A 9,826-nucleotide genomic window follows, 5' to 3' on the forward strand; every position below is an offset into this window, starting at 1 on the left:
TTTTCAGATTTTTTTATTTTTAATAAATTTGCAACAATTTCTCAAAAATCTTTTTTCACCTTGATTATGAAGTATTTGTGTGTAGAATTTTGAGGAAATAATGAATTTAATCCATTTTGGAATAAGGCTGAAAATTTTGGAAAAAGTGAAGCGCTATGAAGACTTTCCAGATGCACTGTATATGTTTATGTAGTTAATTTGCTGTGGCGACCCCTGATAAATCAGGGACTAAGCCGAAGAAAATGATTGAAGGAATGAATAACTGTTTATACGTATTTGCTGTCAACCCTATAAACAACTCCATAACTTGGCTGTGTTGTACCTTTTGTAAAGCTGCTTTGGAAGGATAATTATTGTGAAAAATCATAGTAAATAAACTTATATGTAAATTAATATTTTTGATGCCCATATCTAGGGCCCGACGGAATCTGCGGACCATTTTTTTGCTATTTCAGAGGAGAATTTTGCTAAAAATCTGCGGATATCTGCAAAATTATTTTGGGAGTATCATAACTCAAACCTTAATATGTGAAATTAAAAATTATAATCCTTTTTAACTTGTATGTTTAAAAAGCAAATCCAATTAGATTCACTTTATTTGGTAAACAAAGCAAGTCTCTCATATAATATACATCTACTACAAGATGAAAATATTAATGTACAAACTGTACATGAATCAGATGAACATTTTTATATTAGTTCAATAATATTCTTGTAATTAATTTAGAAACTGAATGAATATAGATTTACACACATTTACAACAGTAAAATAAACAGAATTAATGATGAGCTGAAATCTGCGGAATTCTGCGGAAAATCTGCGAAAAACTCTGCGGAATTCTGCGCACGCAGATTCTGTGTGGGCCTACCCATGGCTGATTCCACATACTGTGTGTAAATGTATACACACAGAATATGTTAATATCTTGTTATTATCATTGTTCAACAATCTTTTTTCTTAATTTTAGATTACTTTTAACATTCTATTGCATAGTTATAGGTGCACATAAAGGCATTAAAAAAAGCATTAAAACCTCGAAAGTAGCATACTGTTATTACACAGATACAAATCAATACACTGCAAACAAACGCGTTAGAAAGTATAAACACAGCGAGCCAGAATTGTAATTGTTATACAAAATATATATAATAATATGTTAATATTCTTGTTATTAGTCAATTGTTCGAAAATATTATCATATTAGCTTTAACATTCTAATCCAACTATAGGTGTAGAGTTCATAAAGGCATCAAGCAAAACAACATTAAAACCTCGAAAGTAGCCTACACCTTTAGTAAAACTGCTTTAGAAAGATAATTATTTTGAAAAATGATGTACAAGTAAACTTTATTGTAATTTAATGTTTTTTGATGCCCCATGGCTGCATCAACGTACTGTGATAATTGTATACACACAATATATGTTAATAATGGTGTTATTATTTATTGTTCAACTATCTTGTCTCTTACTTTTAAAATTCTATTTCATAGCTAAAGGCGTACAGTTCATCAACACATCAGCGAAAGCAACGTTAAAACCTGGAAATTAGCCTACTACACCTTTTGGAAAGCTGCTTTGGAAGGATAATTATGATGAAAAATGATATGCAAAAACTTAATATTTAATATTTTTGATGTCCCATGGTGCACTGTGGTTAATGTTATACACATTATATGTTAATAATATGTAATAATCTTGTTATTGTTCATTGTTTAACAATCTTTTCTCTAATTTTCATATTACTTTTAACATTCTAATCTAGAGCGAAAAGTATAGAGGGGTAGATCAAGCGAAAGCAGTAAAACCTCGAAATTCGCCTACTGTTATTACACAGATGCGAATCCATATGCAGCAAACAAGTGGGTTAGAAAGTAAACAGAACCAGCGCTGTTTCCCATTGGAGGAGGGCATAGATGTGTCCTGTGAGGTCATCCCCATTGATGTGGGAGAAGCTCATAGATATATACACCAGATATCACATAATATATGCAAACAAGTGAGTTAGAAACTATAAACAGAGCCAGCACTGTAATTGTTATGTACAGTACATGTTAATAATATGTTATTAATCTTGTTATTATTATGTTGTACAAAAATATGATCATATTAGTTTTACATTCTATTCCAGCTATAGGTGTAGAGTTTATAAAGACATCAAGCTAACCAACATTAAAACCTCGAAAGTAGCCTACGCCTTTTGTAAAACTGCTTAATTGTAATTTAATATATTTTTGATGCCCCATGGCTGCTTCAACTTACTGTGATAATTGTATACACACAATAGATGTTAATAAAATATTAATAATTGTGTTATTATTCACTGTTAAACAATCTTTCTCTTAATTTTCAGATTACTTTTAAAATTTTAATCCATAGCTATAGGTTTAGTGTTCATAAAGACATCAAGCGAATGCAACATTAAAACCTGGAAAGCAATGTAATTGTTATACACAATATGTTAATAATATGTTAATAATTGTGTTATTGTTCACTGCTCAACAATCTTTTCTCTTAGTTTTCTTATGCTTTTAACATTCTAATCCATAGCTAAAGGTGTAGAGTTGGTAAAGACATCAAGCGAAAGCAACATTAAGACATAGAAAGTAGCTACACTTTTTGTAAAGCTGTTTTGGAAGGATAATTATGATGAAAAATGATATGCAAATAAACTTTAATGTAATTTAATATTTTCTGATGCCCCATGGAGCACTGTGGTTAATGTTATACACAATAATGTTAATAATCGTGTTATTATTCATTGTTCAACTCTCTTTTCTCTTAATTTTCATATTACTTTTAACATTCTAATCCAAAGCTATAGGTATAGAAGTTTAGATCAAGCGAAAGCAGTAGTAAAACCTCGAAAGTGCCTACTGTTATTGCACAGATGCGAATCCATACGCTGCAAACAAGTGGGTTAGAAAGTATAAACAGAGCCAGCGCTGTTTCCCATTGGAGGAGGGCATGGACGTGTCCTGTGAGGTCATCCCCATGGATGTGGGAGAAGCTGCGGGATGACGCCACCCTCTCGCTCCGCCCTGCTGCAAACTCGACGCTCGCGTTCATTTCATTCCTGCTCTCATTCCGAGCATTCTTCGCATCTCTATCGGTGCGGCGGAGATTCCCGTTCACATTCCGGCCGGCCCCAAAACACAAGAATAACTTTACACAGTTTGCAAAAAAACTATACAAACCCACACTAGAACAAAACAAAGGGGCCGAACTTAAATTTTGATATAAATAAAGCGGACGTTAAGGTAAGTTTTAAGGTAATTAGCCCTTTAACGGCTTGAGATCAAACGTTTTTTCTGGATTAAGTTAAAGCAGACGAGCAAAATACAAAGTGTATTGCGCGATTATGACTATTGATAGGCATGTAGCAAGAGGGGTCGGGCTCAAAGTATCTTTTCAATGGGATTTAGTTCGACGCTGCAGCAACAGGGTGCTTTCACTTTGTCCACTGACTCAGTCTGACATAGCAGGGAAAATCTTTGACATTTTTCACATGTTTGCTAAAGACGCTGACCTTGCGCGCTCGTACTCTGCAGTAAGGTCCCGTGCAATTTACACCCGAAACAATACGCGTCGTTTTGGGGAACATTTTTTCGGACATTGATTATTGCATGAAAAGAATTTTGGACAAGATGACGGATCCAAATGTTGCTGTTTTCTCCTCCATAGTTGGCTACGCTGCACATTTCGGAGCGCCGCACAAATATAGCGCGGGGAGACTTGTTGCTCGCGTATCTTTGGCGTTTATTCACCAGCTTCTGGTCGGATCTCAACCGTAAGTACACATTTGACTTTTTCTTCTCTTTCATTATCTGACTTGCGTCAACTCTCGGCATCTTTATTCACTTGTTTTACAGTGTTCGTTTAATCTTTGGCTGTGCCATAAACGGCACCAACAACACTTCACATCCTTTAGCCTAATATTTGTGTCGTTTATTTAAAAACAACACCGGCTTGTTTAGTCATAATAACTTCACAGACTCCTTTATTCCAGAGAAACTTTAGCTTGCTGAGCTTATGCGATTGTAAAAAGTAACTCATTTGTTTGTTCAACGCTGTTATATTTAATCCCACCAGTTGTTGACATTGTTTTTAGTGTATTAGCGTGTTTCGGAAAGATTACATGGGAGAATCTGGCTGCTATTCCTCTTGTCATTTCCTTTGTTGGGATTGCCCGCCCTGTTTCTGCTGGACTAATGTCGTGCCTCGGCGTGTTGCATTAGGGTTTATAAACAGTAATAGCATTTCAAATACTGTGTGTCACTTACAGAATGTATTTTAATCCAGAAACGCTGTTTCATCACAAGGAATGAAACTATGAACGATAGTAACAGCGGGACGGGACGTAGCTTAGCTTAGCACTTCATCAATGACTAGCTTTACAACTCCACTAACTATCCAGGCTTTTACATAATCACATACTATTCAGTATTATTCTAGAATGGTTTAAGTTTTTAAACATGACATTGTCATTTTGCGAATGTATTATTCAACTATGAAATCAATCATCTGCATCTCCAGCTGCTTAAAACCTGAGTTTCACTTTTTAATATCAAACAGTTTTTGTATAATCAATTGACTCATACCTTATAACACATTACAGTTATTACTATTGTAATACAATTGTATCTTGATATGAGTCACATATTTCTTCAGAAAACTTGATTAAATTACAGCCTCATAATAGTTCATTACAGTTTAACAATGGAAACCATGAAAAATACAGCTGGAAAAACGTCATAGCAATTTTTGCACTAAAATGTACACTTTAGTTTAATTCAGTTGTACTGACTGTAGGAGATTAGTACATTCAAAGTCATTTTCAGTTAAATGTCAATAAACATTGATGTCTTAAATTAGAAATGGTCAGTAATGAGATGACACAAACATACAAATAAAAAAAGCAAATTTTCACTGCACATTTTCCATATAAGAGCATCATTTCTTGTCTTTCAAATGTGCAAGCTTAAACTTTTAGGATACTTTTCTTAACTCATTAAATTCTTAAAAGGAAAACAAGTTTCCCTATTGTGTGTTTTTGGGGAAAGACCTCTTTTCTTCCAGTTAATTGTCGTCTTATATTTCCCATTGACCCTTTTATAAAGAAGGGTCCGAGCGGCACAATGCGTTGCTTGTGTCCTCTAACTGGGCCATTATTATCACATACTACAGTAAACAGATTGACTTCTATCAGATGTAACCCCTCACATACTGTACCACAGTGATGAGAAGCAAATCAGTTTTTTTGTGAGTGTGTGTATGTGTGTGTAAAATAGGCATAGTGTGCTCAGTGTTATGCAGCACATAGACCTGTTGAACACACGCGCTTGCTTGACATTTTCAAGAGAGAGAATGAAACGCTGAATGTTGAACATCTGACTCTTGATCAGATGTAGTTTATAAAACAGAGGAACCATATCAAAGTATTCATTAGCTACACCTAGAAAGGCAACCAGAGTAAATGTGTCCTTTTTTGACGTTAAAAAGTTTCAGTCTTAGCCTTTACTATGTGTTGTATGTTAGTATGTTGATGATTTGTGATAGGTTGATAATGATGATTATTATTGATATTATTATTATTATTATAACATTTATTTTACCAGGAAAGACACATTGAGATTAAATATAAGAGTGTCCTGGCCAAGATTAGACAGTGTACAAGTCACATGAGTCTAACAGACAACAACAACAAAAAACAATGAACAGTTAACATGTATCACACATTGACAAACAAACTATTTAAAACATCTGCAAGCCTGTGTTTTAATTACTAAATCATTTATACTCTTTTAAAAGCATTTAGTGAAATCAATTCTTTAAACTGCAACTTTGTTCGTAGATTGTTCCCTGCAAAAGGTGCTGCATATTTAAAAGCCGTTTTTTCCCCATCTCATTCCGCACTTAGGATCACAATGGTCATATATAGGCTGTTGCTGTATTATTATTATTATTATTATTATTATTATTATTATTATTATTATTCCCAGTGTTGGGTTGCGGCAGGAAGGGCATCCGCTGGATAAAACCTATGTTGGATAAGTTGGCGGTTCATTCTGCTGTGGTGACCCCTTATGAATAAAGGGACTAAGCCAAAAAGAAAATGAATTAATGAATTATTATTATTATTATTATTATTATTATTTATTAATGATGAGTAATAGGCTGTCTTGAAGTTTAAATGTAGCTCAAAACATTGTGCACTTTCATATTATTGTGATATGAAATGCATCTTCATTATTAAGTATCACACGTAATAGAGTTTTAAATGGTTATTAATCAGAACTAGGGCTGTACAATATAGTTTCAACATCGATATCGCAATGTGCACAACCGCAATAGTCACATCGCAAGATATGCAAGGTAGAGTCTGGATTAAAGTTGAACAGGAGCAACAGAATTGTATTGAATTACTGTATTTATACGAAATATATAAGATTTATGCAAAAAGGATGTTTTTATTTGTTTACTTTTTTTTACCTATTTGTTTTTTTTACCATGTGTTGTCTGTTAGTATGTTGATAATTTGTGTTAACCAGGTTGATTAAGTGGCTTTTATGGTCATATATAGGCAGTTGCTGTATTATTATTATTATTATTATTATTATTATTATTATTATTAGGCATGTGCCGGTATCACATTTTCATGCTGCGATTAATTGATTGAGCTTTTATCACGGTATACGGTATTATCACGATATTGTAATTTTACTAGAGAAACAGGTAAAAAAACACAAAAAAAACTTCAGTTTCGTCAACTTAGTAACTTTAATAACTTTTTAATTAACTAAAAGTACTTCAAACATTTAAATACAAATAAATATAAATAAAACAATACACAATATAAAAGTAAACTTGAGCAATTATATCAAAGTGAATGTGCAAAGGGAAACCGTCTTCGATCAGCAATCGTGGAATGAACTGCCAACTATTCCAGCATGTTTTATGCAGCAGATGCCTTTCCAGCCACAACCCAATATTGGAAATCACCCATACACACTCATTCACACACACTCATACACTACAGTCAATTTAGCTTATTCAATACACTATTCACTCAGCCTATATTCAATAATAAACATAACAAAAACTGCCTGCTAATGCATGGGTAAATCTTCAAAGGGAACAGTGTTACATTTTAACCTTTCACCTCATCCTGCTTGCTGTTCACTATCTAAACAATGAAAACATAATATAAGTCAAATTTGTTTCATTTTGATATTTGATTTACACTGTCTCTTTTGCAGAATATCAGTTTTAATAACCAATAATGGCATTATAACAGTATAACGTACATTAAATTTAAACGATAAAGGTAAGCAATCAGTCAATGTGCAGAATCAGTGTATGTGGTTACATAAATTAATATTTTAGCTTATCTTTGCACTCAGCCAAAACAGTTAACTGAGAACAAGTGATTCAAAAGACATAAGAATTGTTAGATAGAGACAACAAGATGAATTCAATATCACGTTTAACAACTATAGTGAGATGAGACCATCCAGCAGATGAACTGTCTGACATGCACTATACACTCACCTGGGGTTTATGCCGACCCGCTGAACTAGTGGCTGCAGCTCTGGGCAGAGAGTGTGTGCTCACGTGATTTGCGTTTTTAGCCGTGTACTAGAATGAACAGAGAACTTTTCAGAATCGCTAAATGAAACGCCGGTGTATTTCCCGCGATTTCTCTGCGCCTCCCTTGCGTTTCTTCTCTCTGACTCTCGGCTATTTTGACAAATACACACAGACCACGCACGCTCACACGGAGTCCAAAATAGGAGTTTGTGATTGGGCCAGCCCAATGTCAATACCGAAAAGAGCCAATGGGCTGCACAGTGTCTCATGGGCCGGCCCGGTCTGTCTGTCCGGGAAAAAAAGCATCTACTTTCAGAGAGTCACTGACCACAGCAGCGTCAATCAATAAGGCAGAAAAAAACGATAGGCTGCTAAGCCTTTTATGGGCCGATCAAATCATAAGACGATGATCAGCCCGGCCCAAAAAGTACGTCGGCCCACAGGTAAAGTGCACGGTCTGCCAGATGGCAAGTCCGCCCCTGCGTGTGAGGATTATAGCGCGGTGGCAGCGGCGCCGCGCACACAGGGCTTCTACATGTGGGGATTGTTTACATCAGAGTGCGCATCAGTTCTGCGCAGCATATACGCAGTGTTTCTTCAAGCGGTTGATGGAAAATAAGCTAAGGCGCGTTCTAAGAATATAAATTCGGATCTATTATTTTTCACGGTATTTTGAAGTGCCCGCGATAACAATATCGTGCATATTCATTACCGTGATTTATCGCATTACCGAATACCGGCACAAGCCTAATTATTATTTATTAATAAGGAGGAATAGGCAGTCTTGAAGTTTAAATGAGGCTCAAAACATTGTGCACTTTATATTATTATCATTTTCATATTTTGTGATATGAAATGCATCTTCAATATTCAGTATCACACATAATAGAGTTTTAAATGGTTATTAATCAGAACTAGGGCTGTACCACATATCGTTTCAGTATCGATATCACAATTTGCACATCCGCAATAGTCACATCGCAAGATATGCAAGGTAGAGTCTGGATTATAGTTGAACAGGAGCTACTGAATTTTATTGAATTACTGTATTTGTACGAAATAAATACGATTTATAGAAAAAATAAATGTTTTTTTTTTTGCATACTTAGAATTTTTGTCTTGTTTCTAGACTAAATATCTTCATTTCAAAGCGAAAAAAGACTATTTTACTTACCCCACTGGCAGATCATTACATTTTTTTAATAGAAAAAACTCTTAAATTTGACTTGCTTCTTCTCAAGTTGAAAAAAACAACAATATTTTCACCTTATATGAGAATTTGTAGATATTTGAAGACAATGCAAAATAAGAAAAGTTTTTATTGCATTGTGATTATTTAATTTCTGTACCAAAATACTGTTAGACTCCCCAAAAAACCATCAAATAGAGCTATTTAAACCATCTTGTGAAACTATTCGCAATTAGGGATGCTCATAATAACCGATTCACCGTTAACCGAAAGGTTGCGTTTTTAACAGATTAAAGGCATCAGTTAAACGATTAAAAATATTATAGACATATTTTGGCAAAGAAGCAAAATGAAAGAAGAATACTGCTGGTCACAGTTTGACACAGATGAGTTGATGCCAATCCAGCGCTGATGCTGATTGCCTCTGTCCTGGATCCATGTCATAAACACTCCTGTTTATTTGTACAGTTTGAGAAAGAAGCCACAAAACAAAACTTTCTGAAATGTGCGCTGCTGTGGAAACAAGCCGGCTACAATTCGGGAGTGTCGGAATTTTCTTTCCATCAGAGCACGCTCTGCACCGCTCATAAACACAACAAATAGGCTATAGTTGTGATGATTTAGTGTACAACCAACAAACCAACCTTTTTTCCATTTGGAAAATGACAGTTATAAATAGTTCTAATAAAATATCCATTTTTAAAATACCAAACATAACAAATGAATCAAACAAATACAAAGATTTTCTTGAATTCTGCTTGATAATTCCGCACCAAACTGAGAGTTTCATTTTATAGCTTATAAAACATGTATGCAAATTCATGCAATATCATATGTAAACAACAAAATTTGTTAAATGCTATAGTAGCAGAGTAAGGGTGAGAGAGGAAATAAAAGCACACAAGCTCTAAGGTAAAACCAGATGCTCGAAACATAATCTTTAAATAATGACTTCTATTTAAAATGTTGACAGAGGTTTGTGATATAAGAATAACAGCGGAGCATTAATTAAATGCATATTTCCCATAGAGTGATCGATTTGCGGTAGC

At 34.4% G+C, this 9,826-nt stretch overlaps 1 protein-coding gene across 7 annotated transcripts in view; it reads left to right on the top strand.

Moving 5' to 3' along the window:
* The first annotated feature begins 3,099 nt into the window (after window positions 1-3,099).
* tead1b (TEA domain family member 1b) overlaps window positions 3,100-9,826 on the top strand; it is a 159,991-nt gene continuing 153,264 nt past the window's right edge. For all 7 annotated transcript variants that reach the window (XM_056462343.1, XM_056462344.1, XM_056462347.1 and 4 more), the window contains exons 1-2: window positions 3,100-3,258; window positions 3,683-3,788. The gene's annotated coding sequence lies outside the window, so the exon portion shown is untranslated. The remainder of the gene's footprint in view (window positions 3,259-3,682; window positions 3,789-9,826) is intronic.

The sequence above is a fragment of the Danio aesculapii genome, chromosome 7, assembly GCF_903798145.1.
Source record: "Danio aesculapii chromosome 7, fDanAes4.1, whole genome shotgun sequence".
In the NCBI taxonomy this organism is placed as follows: Eukaryota; Metazoa; Chordata; class Actinopteri; order Cypriniformes; family Danionidae; genus Danio; species Danio aesculapii.